Below are 14,175 nucleotides of genomic sequence, written 5' to 3'. Positions count from 1 at the left end.
AAAAGCATAAATGATCAGTTCAAGGTCTGACTTGAACAACATTTTTCTGACTTCAGAAATATATCCCAGGTGTTAAAAAGTGTCTCGGGTCAGCTGATGAGCGTGAGCTTCCACAAACAAGGCCTGATCAAGTGTAAACCTGTCAAGCATTGACAACTCTTCTGGTGTCATTCAGGAATGAGGAATATTCTTTAAATTGCATGAAATGCAGTCAATATTTTATTTCTCCTTCCCAAAAAGATTATCAGGAACATGGCAGCAACTCTTATGTCCTTTCGTTTTTTTTTGTTTTTGTTTTTGTTTTTTTTTAAGTCAAAGTTGTTAAAATCAAACAAACAGTGCCTTCAAAGAACATGGAACCAGCATGTTTCAATAACACAAAATTTTGATTTAATTTACCGTAATTGTTCAATAGATGTTCATCTTTTTGATTTGATGAAGGGGTCTGTTCAAAACTGGACATACTACTTTCTATTTCTGACAGTCTATGAGTGGGCCACTGCTTGGTCCCACTTTGTGTTGTGTTGTGTTGCATGTGTGTGTGTGTGTGTGTGTGTGTGTGTGTGTGTGTGTGTGTGTGTGTGTGTGTGTGTGTGTGTGTGTGTGTGTGTGTGTGTGTGTGTGTGTGTTGGGTCTAGCAAAGAGCATCCTCCTCCAGTGGAGTGGCCTGAGGGGATTTCTTTCATGAAGTCAGATAACATCCAGGCGACCCCCTCTTCCCTTTTTTATAAGAGTTCTTTAACCTTGATAAATGAAGTAGAGGCGAGAAGGGAGTGAGGGAGGCTGGGAGGAAAAAGTTGTGGGTTGTGTTCGGGGATGAGACCATGATGGAGAGGGGTAGAGAGAGAGAGACAGAGCGGGAAAGAGAGAGAAAGAGAGAGAGAGCAAGAGAGAGAGAGAGAGAGACACCAACTCCCTAGCTGGCTTGCTCTCAGGATCAATAATGTTCGGAGAGCTGCTGAGCACTCCTGTCTGGCAGCTTTACCATAGGGGATGGAAGGAAAAGAGGGAGGGAGGGATGGAAACCAAGAAAAGAAGTGCTGCAAAAGCCTCTATCTCCTTCTTGTCACCCTTTTTTTTTTTTTTTTCTGCAAAAAGGGAGAATTGAACCGGACAGCAATGGAAAGATGGGAAGAAACATTGACGAGAAGGTGGAGTGGAGAGAAGCCGACACCAACACACCTATCCAACACAACCGTGCCACCCACCAGTTTGCCCGCCTGCCCGCTGCCAAATCACACTCTCTTGCAGACACACACACACACACTCACACACACTCTGAGGTCTCCTTTTACGGAGCCACAAGGTTACAGAGTGTCGATACAAACGCGCACAGCCCTCCGACAAATGGGATTTGACATGTTCAATCAACAGTGCTGCCAAATCCCTGTTGTTAAGTGTTGCAGAGCCATATCTGTCTGCAGTGGGCCGGAGCAATGCTACCTGGACCCGCTAACTGTCCCCTAAATATCCTCTATTAAAGTCCTCAGTAATAGAATTATCTGCTGCATTTGTCATTGGGTTTGAATAGGTAGTGTGTGCTGTGGCATAAATAGCAAACGGAGAGTGAGTTGTCACTTTGTGCTCCTGTTATAAGAAGGAAGCCTTCAGTGACTCCTTTACAGTGCCTGGAGGTCATGGACATCTGAGCTCTCTTCCTCTTTTCTTTCTCCCTCTTTCACTTGATTTCCTTGCTGGGAGTTTAAGTCACGGGTTTCCCTCCTCTGGCCATCTCTCTTTTCGCTTTTTTTTTCCCCCCTTTTAGACCTGATCCTTTCATCTTCTCCCCCCTAATCCTGTGCTGGAGAAGCCGTCTCTTCACCCCTCCTCTGTTTCCCATTGCTCTCTTTTTAACTCTGTGCCTTTTCTTATTTTAGCGTGTCCCTGTGTTTCTTGTGCCTCCATCTCTTCTTCTCCATCTTCTTCTTCTTGCTTTCTTCTGTCCTTAATAAAGTTAGTGATCAGTTGACTGCCCCTATCATTGGTAGAGAGCAGGTTGGTCCTCCCATACCAAGAGGGGGGTACATTGTCTGTGCTGGTTGACCAGTGTAATCCCCCCACAGGGACAAAGAGCAGTACCCTCGCTACCTTAGCCTCCCTTGAAGGGCATTAGCCCCCTGACGAGAGCCATGCCCTGGTCTGCTCTTGCCTGCCTGATGGCCCAGCATCATGCCGCTGACTCCCAGCTTATCTCAGGAAACCAGTTTAACTCCCCACTGCTGAGCGTGAATGCAGACGACTTTGACAAGTGGAGCATGTGCACGAATTCATGTCCATATCTGTAGTTGAGTGTTTCAAAGGTTATTCCCAAACAGTGTACAAAGGATTTTCCAGGTCCTTCACGCATCTCTCTCTCTCTCTCTGTCTCTGTCTCTCTTTCTCTCACTCACTCTCGCACTCTCTCTTTCTCTCTCTCTCTCTCTCTCTCTCTCTCTCTCTCTCTCTCTCTCTCTCACACACACACACACACACACACACACACAAGCAGGCACATTTGTTGGATTAAGATCATGGAGTCCTACTCTAAACCTCCACACAGACCCTCATACCCCTTTCCTCTCTCCTCGCTGTTTCACACACACACACATTCACACAGGGAGCGAGTTGGTAAGGTTGCTATGGGAACAGTGGTCAGAGTTTACCAGAGGGGAAACAAACAAAGTACTGTTCATGAGACCAGGTTGCTCTGTGTAGATGGAGCAATGATACTCTGAGTGTGTGCAAATGTCTACTGTGCCTCATGTCTGGTGATTAGAGGTGTGTGTGTGTGTGTGTGTGTGTGTGTGTGTGTGTGTGTGTGTGTGTGTGTGTGTGTGTGTGTGCGTGTGCGTGTGTGTAACATTGAATACTCCACAGTTTTTAAATTGTTATACATTCGTTATACAGACTGGTTTGGTTTTCCCTATTCTACCTTCTCACAGTATTTCAGTGACTCAATGAGTGACTGCAGCTCCCAAACAAATGTGAATAAATGATCATTTATAAAAGTTGTTAAACTTTGTTTTTGTGCCTCACTTGTTTTTTTTTCTTCTATCTCTCGCATGTTTTCGGGCTGCATCTGCAATATTTTATTTTCCATGGATTAAAATCCTGATTGTTTGCTAATTGAGTAAATGGTTCAAGATCAGCCATTAAAATTTTATCTAGTACAGTGTTGCACCTTTACATGTTCTTCACAGATTCCAACATCTTTATTGTCTATAAATCTTAGTTAAATCTAAGTAATTACTGAATATTGTTGAAAGGCAAACTAATTCTTATTTTTTGAAATTATACTTCATTACTTAAAAACATTGTTAATTTTCAGTAGCTTAGGTGGAGAATTGAGGTGAAGAATGTAACTTTTGTATTATTATGATCTTTGGATCTCGTTAAGAGCAGACTGCAGATTAACGCACCATTGTACAGTTTGTTTCGGGAAATTGTGTAGTTTCTTTTCTCCAGCTTTTGGATTTAATCCTAACTTGTGACATTGTCTTTGCCACATCTCTACATCAGTGTCTTCCACTGAGCCTCCCCTCCTCTCCCCTACTCTCCTCTCCTTCTGAGAAAGTAGGTCTGGAGGTAGTTTAATGTCTAGCAGCAGATTCCACATTATACCTGTCATTCCCCTCAGTTTGTCTTTCAGTTTCTTGATTTGTGTGAACAAAATAATGTCCTTAATTTAAAGCATTTAAAAAAAAGTTATATCCCATTAAAAAAATTCAACCATGCCTTCATCTCTCCATCTGTGAGCTCTCCTTCTTTTAATGCATCCTTATCCCTCCACTTGGCTGTTTGAGTAATATTTATTGCACCCTCTCTTAGTCTCGGTCTCTCGCTCCTTTTTCCCCCCATAAGCGAGCGAGTCCAGTACTGTGGGAGGAAAACACCCCCAGTGCCACCACCTCTGCCGACCCTGCCCATCTCCTCCACCCTCCCTGCTCGCTCTGCCCTCTCTCCTTCAGCACTGACAGATAGACAGACGTACTGTTCTCTCTTTCTCTGCCTTTCACCTCTCAAACCTCCCTCCATCCATCCTGCCTGGATGGGTACAATGCAGGCGCTCTATCCTGCGGCAGGGAGAATGCAGCCCTGAGCTAACAATATCACCAAGGCTGCCTGAATGCCGCCGTGCCCTATTGTGCTCTGTCAGAGGGGAGTTAACACCCATGTCTGAGCCCAATGAATAGTATTATTGTGTCTGAGACGTACACCGCACCCCGGGTCCCCATCCATGTCCCCCTAACTCAACTCACCCCCCTCTCGCAAACTTGTGTCTCTTGTCCCAACAGTGTAAACCCCCACACCACCCCTGCTCCCCCTTCATTCCTTCCTTCACAGACAGCTCTAACTTCCAAAGCCTTTGCTGGCCCACCGACTCTAAACCTCTGCACTTTACTTCTCTATTCCCCTGGCAGTCAGCCCATGGATTTTAGTCTGTTTCTTTAGGCCTGCAAAGGGGTGTAGAGAGGCGGACAGCGAGGGTGTTCTGTTGTGAAGCAGTGTAGTGTACTCGGGCAAGGAATATTTTGCCGATTGTGTGGTTGAGATATGCCGTGCTGCAACGTGAAATGGTGGGGGTTGAATTTGGCCTTGCCTCTTTCTCTGCTGAGGAGCACAATAGGACCATGAGTCCTCAAAGAAATGTCCCCCAACTGCTATTATCATAAGAAGAGGGCTGCTGAACCCATCTGAATAATTCTAGATAATACAAAAGCTGAGATGTTTTCTTTGACAAAGTTTCTATGGAGCACCACTGGCCTGACCAAAACATTTCCATTCCTTCACACTCACTCTTCCACAAACACAGATGGGTGAGCTGGAGGTAGTTTGAAGTATCCAGCCTGTTTAAATGTAGCTTTTGGCATTTCAGCCATAATGGTCCAATAAACATAAAACCTTGGAGGCTTATGCTGCTAAGGGAAAGCTAAAGAGGGTGGTTGTTGAAGAAAAACATTTCCTGGAAATATTTTAATGTAATCTATTGACACAGTGGTGATTTTTTTATAATGGACCCACTCTCGCCATATTTTGCTATCTGAGGCACATCACAATCTAATAGCTTTGAGTACCTTTGGCAGGCAGTATCTCACTGCCTGACACACTTAACTCTCAGGCCTCCAATTGCTGCAGTTTCTGCTCTCTGAGGTTAGCAGGTTCATATTACCAGCTGAGAGAGGATGCCAGAATGTTCACCCCCGACTTCTTGCTGATGAAAGACCAGGATTGACATTCAGAGTGGGCAAAATGTTGAAAGTTAAGATTAACTTTTTTTTTTCTCTCTCTCTCCATCTCTGTCTCTGGTTGTTTGTGTACAGGAGGAAGAAGAGGATGAGGAGGAGGCAGCGGAGAACGAAAAAGAAAAGAAGAGTGGGTGGAAGAATGGAAGAAGAGAAGGATAGAAGCAGTTCGACGAGGTGGTTGGAAGCGAGTGAACCCAGAGCAGGTGAACACAGCTGTGGATTGCCATGGGCTCTCTGGCTGCCTTCCTCCTGTGGCCCCTGTGCTGCATGCAGGGGTCCCAAGGAGCCAGCAAGGGCCAGCCAAAGATGCGGCAGAGTGGGCAGGCTAGGCCAGCCAAGCCAGGAGAGAGGCAGGTGAGGCGGGTGAGCCGAGCGCTCATTCCCGCCGGCTAGGAGCCTCTTCAGCAGAGTGGAGCTGCGCGGAGCAGCAGAAATCAATACAGAGGAGCGAAGTTAGCAGAGGTTGCCCAGCACTGCCTGCAGGCCTCAGCACCCAGGGACCAACCACCACCACTGCTCCCAGCTCCTCTCTCCAGCTCTCTTTCTATCTTTCTCCAGCAGTCCCAGCACCAGCCAGGGCCAGGGCCCTCACCTCTCAAGCGCCCCACACGCAGTGTGTGCATGTGTGTCAGCAAATGCACATGTGTGCGTGAAACAGAGAGAAAGGTAGAGAGAAGAGAGAGAAACAATCTTTGTGTGTGGTTCTGCCGGAGGGTTTTTTTCTCGTGTCCAACACCACTTGATGAAACTTTGTCAGAAAGACATGAAGACAACAGGGGAGGGATAGAAATGATTGAGGAATGAGACAGGACGTCGAAGACCTCTTCTCGTTTCAGCTCCCTCCCTCTTATTACTCATTTCATCATAACGGTTGGAATAAGGATCCTACTATGATGGCCCATCGAACCTTGTTTTCTCCAGTTCCCCCCCTCTTCCATGCAGATAACGCACAATATTCCTAAGATCTCATGAGCCTGGATGAAACGACAATTTGAACTTTTTCTCTCATCCACCGTGTCAAACACAACCTGTCTTTTCGCCTTAGATTTTCTTACCCTCACTACAGCAGCTCCCATCAGAGGATATGGCAGTGCAGTATTGATCTATAAGGTGGAAGAGAGGAAGGCAGGCTGGGGCTTTCATACCTCTCTTTCAGAATGTGTGAGGGAAATAGCACCTGAAGTCCACTTACGGCTGTGCAGCAGGGATCCCATGGCAGCACAAGTGAATGACTGCTAATTGAATGAGAGATGAAAAGGACAGTACTTTTACCTCCACATCGTTCCTGCCTGACGACTACAAGTTTTTGTGTGTGTTTTTTCTCTCATATACAAAAGTCCAGCACCTAAAGAGACTCATTCTTCAGATGGTTTAGCTAAAGAGCTCTGCACTCAGGAAACTCTACATAACAATGAAGACTGAAAACACCTGGTTTAATATCAGTGTCAACGTATGAACAATGCCTAAAAGAACAGAAAGGACTACTGTATGACTTTTTGCATTGTTAGAACCATGCAAGTGAACCTTTGGCTCTGGGAAAGCTTCAGACATCAAAGATGAGGACAACAGTTTCCGAACATACAGAGATTACCGTGGGATTTTACATTTCTTGGTGAGTAGTTGATGATTCTGATATTAACACGAGCCACTAGAAAAACAGTTCCTCTCCTTTTAATGCTGTAATGATAAGATACCATCTCTGCTTAGAGAACCGTGCATGATTTCAGAGTTAACAGACATAAAGTCGTTGATCTCCTCCATCAGCCCTGGGCTGTGATCACCCCGTCGCCGATGATATGAAGAGCTCATTCTCCTTGCTTGTACCAGGAAGGGTATTAAGGCACATTTCCCCCCTGCCTGCCAGTCTCCTGGCACACAGAGAGACCAGCACCTCTTTACGCCTCAGCCTGGCAGCGACCTATTCTTACAAAATGGCTGCATCTTGTCTGCCAGCTGTCTTTTTCTGCCAAGATGGCGCTTGGTGGCTTTTTAGTGCCCGCTGTTTGCCATCTGCTCTTTAATTGTTAACGGCTATGCAAATATCTTTTAATGCCTTTGCATGTGCCCGATACTAAACCCCTCCCCTTCAGTTGTAAATAATAGCACGATCTTAAAAATAAAGAAAAAGAAACGCGGCCCTGTGTGCTTGCTGATTGAATACACAGCAGGAACAATTAGCAAATGAACGTTGCCCGTTGTCGCTGTGATTGTTGCTTCTCTTTAAGCCCACCTTATTCTGTAAGAAAGTCACTGATACAGTGTTCTAGATTTCAGTGCTTTAGCTGGAAAATAGAGCAGCGCCTCATCGTCCTCTCAGTGGCTCATTCAGAGACGCTTGTGTGTCTTCTCATTGTGCCATATGTGACATCTGTGGCCTTACCAGGGTACCCTGCCTACTCTGACAAGCAAAGCCCTACACTGTAAAGGAGAGCAGGAGCGAGGGAGAGGCATAACATAATGACCTCATTAGCATGCTCAGCACTCCCTACTATAGGCCCTGGTGCGCTGCTGCGCCGTGGGACCCACCGGTGTACGCCCTTCTCACAGCACTCAGCATGCAACATTGTGTTCTCCCCACACAATGCGGCGCTTCATACAGGCTTTATTACGCCTTGTCAAAGCACTGGGGGATCAGGGGTATCAGTGCAGAAGCAGCAGGATACGCGCTGTGTACGTGGAACAGGAGATGTATTGGTGCTTTATGGTCTTAATGTGGCGTTCACTGCGCTGATGGATCCTCTGCTGCCGCTTTCATGCGTTTACATGTGTGTGTTTATGTTTGTGTGTGACTCCATGCCTCAGAGATGTGTGTATTTGTACAGTCGCCTGTGTCATTGTTGGTTCCCATGGTATTCCTGCTTGTTTTCACCTGTCACTGTTAATTAAGATTAGGAGAGATTTGCGGAATTGTCTGCACTCAGGAAGCGGACCATTAGCCCCTCTGAAGACCTGCGGCAGGACATCTGTGGTCAGTCTGCAGTGGTGTAGCATTGAACTTCACAGAGAGGACTGGAGGCAGACGCAGACACGTATGGCTTCTCTCAGCAATATGCATGACGGAGGATATGAAAACAGGGACTGACCTTTTTGGGGAAAAGATTTGCTTTTTAGGTTTTTAAGTTACCACTGAAACAAAATCATATTAGCTTCTTGAGATCAAATTAATTTTTTCCTGTAAGAGGAAATCTCCCTCCCTCTCTCTCTCTCTCTCTCTCTCTCTCTCTCTCTCTCTCTCTCTCTCTCTCTCTCTCTCTCCCTCTCTCTCTCTCTCTCTCTCTCTCTCTCTCCTTTTTCTCCTCATGTATTGCTGGGAAAGCAATTTGTGTTTATTGTGTGGGACAAAAGGAGAAAATACTGTGAGCATGAAGTATACTGCTTAACCAGTCTTTAAAAGCATTTTTTTTTATTGAGCCCTATGCCAATAATGACTGTGCCATGTAAGTGGCTTTTATTAGTTTTTTTCTTTATTCTCAGAACTATCATTTTTCACAGTAACAGTAAATTATAAGCAGCATTTTTGTTCCTTGAATACCTTTTTACTAGTAGTGCTGAAAATCGTCTTTGAAGTCCCCCCTCTAACCAGTGCTGTCATTTACCCATCTAGAAAGAGCTGCTTTATTCCCGTTATCATGTCCTCCATCAGACAGAAGAGTATTAATCAAACCTCTCTGTCTAATCAGTGCCACATCGACACTGATCAGGCTGAGGTATTCCTCAGCAAGTTAGTAAACACATGCTGGCTGTGGTTAGCCCACAGGGGCTGTAGGTTCCTGTATTTATTCAACAGTGAAAAGACAGTTGGGCTCATATCAAGTCTCAGTTTATGACTGTCATTGAGACAACAGCTATGACAGGGTTAATTTCACTTCCTTTTTTTATATATATATACATATATTGACACAAACTATGAGCAAATTGAAAAATACAAGAAGTGTGATGTGTCGTACCAGCAACATATGCTGCACAGCCATAGCTGTGCATACTTATGCCCATAAACACACACACACATACACACACTTGCACATATTCGCACTTACTCACTGGGAAAAAAAAAAAAAAAGACTCCCCAACACCATCTCCTGCAGAAAGCTTTTATGCTAATCAGGATTATGGTCATGCATGTTCCAACAGTGCTGCAGTTATACATAATTCAGAATGCAGACAACATGCTGGACATTGCTGTAGACCTCGGTTTAGGTGAACTCACTGCAGGTTTAACTATCGTAGTTTGGAAGTGAGCAGGTGAATTTGAGACCCTTCAAATGGGATGTATTTAAATATATGTTTGATCTTAATTGACATAACCTATATCTCTTTTAAAATTTTCCAAATAATACTATTGAAATAAAGCATTATGTATTTTGTGAAAGATCTAAAGAACTTTCCATGGAATAACCTTAGTAAACCGAATAACTGAACCTCTCTTAAAACATAAAACATGGAGCACATTCACACAGTACCTGAAGAAATAGGGCTGTGTTAATTTGATGGAATTGTTTCGATACAACACACTTTAAAGTGTTTTTTCTGATAATCTCCGTGATCTCAGCTGAATGTGGACTGTTCATTTGCAAGTGATTGTCGCCCAGTCCACTGCAGCGTTTCTCATTCTGACTGCCCACTGCTTTTTATTTGCTCAGGTATTGATTGAATGTGGTCCACCCTCTGAAGTAATAGTTACTGAAAGCATTTGCAGCCATCACTCAATTTATCCTGGCCTGTTCCACGTGTCATTTCTTTTTTTTTTTTTACTTCCCCGTGTGACCAAACAAATAAGTGATTGGTTTTGTCTGCAGAGCAGCTCATTATTCAAAATTTTAAAGGATAAAATTATAAATGTGCATGAATTTTTTCTGTTTTGTTTTATAAATTAGGCTTTCATACTGATTGTAGTCACCCTTTTCTACTTTTTGCATTTGTAGTGCAAGTGTAAAAATACTTTTATTTGTAAAGTGTCTTAATTGTTGGCTTTCTTGTTTAATATTACAGTAACTGTCACTATTATGATACAAATTGAAAACAATTAAAAATCCCAATGGTGAATGCTATTTAGAATATTGAAGGCTAACTTTTTGACCCTGAATTTTTTTTTCAGCGTGCTTAAAGTTAAAGCCTGCCTTTAATCTGTCGAGATGCACATGGCCGATTAAACTGGATTCATTTTGTTCATACTCAAACAAATTCCTAGTGTGAAACTACCTTTCCGAGGAAGTAATTCCTTAGTCAAGTGTTGCTCCTGCGGTTTCCTCGGAGCTGCAACACTGAACCCCGAGCCTGATTATAGACTCAAGAAAAAACAGTTAGGCATTTATCCAAGTCACTGATTATGTCATTTCAACAGGCTGCAAACACTCAGACAGGCTAGACAGCTCTGAGGGGAGAATTATGAAGCCGGAGTGGAATGGAGGCTGTATGAAAAGGAAATGAAAATGGAGTACTGCTGTATGTGTGATTAAACTGCCTGCTCGCCAGCAAAAGGCCACGCTGGTGTAACACAGGCCTGAGATTTGGCCATAATGAAAATGTGAAGGTGGTGGGGTTTGAACCCCCCGAATGACGTGGGTGAGCACATACACACGCACATAGACACTTGCACACGAACACACACCATTACACATAGCCTACATTATAGAGTATGTATGTGCCCGGGCTGAATGGTTTATACGAGGGGCTATTGAGAGAGACTGCAGAAGTGATTTTAGCCATGAAACAAAGAGGAATAAAGCTGTGTGGAAGGAAGAAAAACATGAACATGGAATGCATATTGTGCATATTGTCATAGCAAATTTGACACTCTTGTAAAAGCCTTCAATTTAATATGTCCCTTTTACAGTGAACATTTTTCTAACTCAGTTGCATTTATTTTATGTTTATTTTGCAATGTGTGGTGTACTGGACCTTTATATTAATGCACGCATATCTGATTTTGCATGAAGAAATTGTACCTTTCAGTCATTTTATAAATGGTTTTGATCAGAGGCACTGAGGCTGATAGAATGTCTTTATGTCTTACGGCTTATAGTCTGAATATTTCAAAGTTTAGTAAGGTTACTGTCTTAAAGCTACTTTCTATATGTGTTGATGGCAGCAAGTAGACACATTTTGAATTAAAAAAACATGCTCAATCCAATAAACATTCTCATTTCTAATTACACTTGCAAAAGACGCTGCATGAAACTGTTGGTGTCATTTTCATGTACTTCTATGTTATGATAAATTCACTGTCGAAAACAACTCATTGATTTGAACACATTGGGCGGGGTAGTAAGACGTACTCAGAAAATAATTCACACAAATTACGCAAGAGACGGACATGATCATGCTGGTCACAACTGAAAGTAAACTATTGAAACGTGGAGGCAGTAACCCAGTCAACAAGCGTGGGAACAGGCTAAATGATGGGGGGACGGCGGTCCATGTGTCGGAGGGGGTTGTGGTTAGTTCATGGCCAGACACTCCAGCTGCACTGACTTCCATTCAGAAACACGTTAAGAAGGACCTCAGGGGTCAAGGTTAGAGGGGGTTGGAGGGAAGGGGTCATCAATGCAGCGTAGAGAAGCCGCTGTGTGCTCGCGCGTGTGTGCGTGCGTGCGTACTTTATTCATCCGTTGCTCATCTCTGGCTGGCTAGCCAGCTGATTTGTCTGTAAGCTGCCCTGTGTTTGCTTATTTTATAAGCTGCCTCTTATTGCTTTGCTCCAGGGACAACTTGAGCTGAGAAGCAGGGGAACCCAACCGCTTCCAACCCCCCTTCCGTCAGCCTCTGGCCAGTCTCCAGCCGGCCCTGAGCCAAATCAAGTCAGAAATCAGTCCCACAGCCTAGTCAACCTCCTGGTCAAACAACCCCCAGCCTAACATGGTCAAATCCAGTCAGACACTTTGACAGCCCCCCTTGTCTGTCTCAGTCCGCTGCCTCCTGTAATTTAACATGTCGGCACAGGATTCATCAAATGTGCATGCCTCAATCAGAAATGTGTTGTTTTTTTTTTGTTTTCTTTTTTTTTTTTTATTACACTTTGGCATGTATGCTTTGATGGAGATCATTCAAAATCAGCTACGTTTTAAAATGCAGATGAGATTCCTTCTCTGACGTGACATGTTAGCATTTTCTCATTTTATGAACGCAGTGGTCACAAATTCTCCATGAAACCAGCCGCTTTGTGGGTGAAATGGTCACTATATCATTAGCATTTCATCAAATCATACACGAGGCGAGTCCGTGAGCCAGCAGGACATTATGCCCATTATGTCTGAAATAAACAGTGTAAGCCCTTTAAGGGGAGGGACTGCATCACACGAGGAAAGGAGATTGAGGAAAGGGAGAGTACAGGAAGCGAGGGCAGACATGGAGTGGAGCGGAGGCACAAGCTAACCCACCCTGCGGTTGCCTACTTCCATTCTTCATCAGGGACTTATGCTTCATTAGACTGTCTGAAAGAAAGACCCGCTTTCCCTCATCACCTCAATAGACTAGTCCCCCTTCTCTTCCATAGCCTGGAGGGTTCTCCTACAAAAAAATGAAAAATACACTCCTCCCTCACCCCTGTTTTCCTCCTCATTTTTGCCTTCGTCTCCTAATCGTCTCAACTCACGCTGAAATCAAGCTTAGTAGCAGCAGTTTTGTGAGCCCCTCTGGTCCGACGCCTCCTCCCCCTTGCCTCCGCCTCCCATCATCCTCCGATCCCCACCAGCTCCCCTTTTCTGCTCATTCACTCACCTTGGTCAGACACACCACCCACCCACTGCTTAAATCCCTATCAGCATGTCAAGTAAATGTCTGCCCAGCTGGGGTTGCGCGCGCGCGCACACACACACACACAGACACACACACACACACACACACACACACACACACACACACACACACACACACACACACACACACACACACACACACACTGGCGCGCACACACGCACGTTCATGCTGAAATATAAATGCACTACACACACAATCTTTTGCTTGCTTCTGGGGTTTAGCCTTCCTCCCTGCTGACCCTTTTCACCCCTGTTTTGCTCTCTTCCCCTTCTCACCACCTCTCTTTCCCCCTCTGCCTCTCCTCAGGCACTGATCTGACAGGATGGTTTGGCTAGCTGACTATATCTGCAAGAGGTTTATCACAGAGCCTCAGTGCACTCCTACTGTTCCCTCCCTGTTTTTACCTTGAAAATCACGGCGCTTTCTCCAACAAAACTGTGCTCTGCACCCCGGGCCATCTCTACATCCCATCGATGTGATTAAAAGGTTAGAGGAATCCTATCCTCCAAATTTGTTACAGTAAAACCCAGTCCATTTATCTTCTAATACAATCTGCAGCTGGAATATCTGCAGCCTGTGTTGAGAAATTCTCATGTTTACCATATTTTTAAATCACACTGCTAAAAAATATAATATTTTCTGTATAGGAGGATAAAAATGATCAAGAATGCACATTATATTAGCACTGTTACCTTTTTCCATAATAGATTCTGTTAAGACAAAGATCGTTTTGACATAAGCTCTCTATTTTATACTGTGAGCCCTCTTTTTATTAAGTTTAGACAAAAATAGTGCTTTACAGAGATGTCATCAATAAAGATGAATCAGAATTATCAGTACAGATCAGATTTGCATGAAAGACCTTGCCTTGCTTGTACAAAGTGGCGACTTAAGATACGCTGATCTCACACGCTCATCTGTCTTGATCTGATCCTCTACCAGTGGAAGTTAAAATTATTTGACTACATTGTGCTTCTTCTCTTGCAGTGCTGCATTACACTGCCATGTATCAGTAACCCTGCAACTTCAGTGTTTCCGCCCAGAGTTTACAGCACACTGAGGCTTCCCTCTTACTTCTTACAACAAAGTGACCATTTCACGTTTTAAACCGCCACCTCTTTGCACCAGATTTCAATCATTACTCCAATATTTGGGGATACTGATGAGCACAGTGCATTCCCAGTAGTGCCTCTGT

The 14,175-nt window shown here is 44.2% G+C and overlaps 1 long non-coding RNA gene across 1 annotated transcript; it reads left to right on the top strand.

Annotated features, from left to right (window-relative positions):
• The first annotated feature begins 388 nt into the window (after positions 1-388).
• Positions 389-10,910, top strand: LOC115381407 (uncharacterized). The gene is made up of 3 exons (XR_003930420.1): positions 389-400; positions 3,550-3,552; positions 10,358-10,910. It is a non-coding gene; the product is annotated as an uncharacterized LOC115381407 (long non-coding RNA).
• The last annotated feature ends 3,265 nt before the right edge of the window (positions 10,911-14,175 follow it).

This window comes from Salarias fasciatus, chromosome 23 (genome assembly GCF_902148845.1).
Source record: "Salarias fasciatus chromosome 23, fSalaFa1.1, whole genome shotgun sequence".
NCBI classification, from domain to species: Eukaryota; Metazoa; Chordata; class Actinopteri; order Blenniiformes; family Blenniidae; genus Salarias; species Salarias fasciatus.
This window is presented reverse-complemented; position numbering and strand designations above follow the sequence as displayed.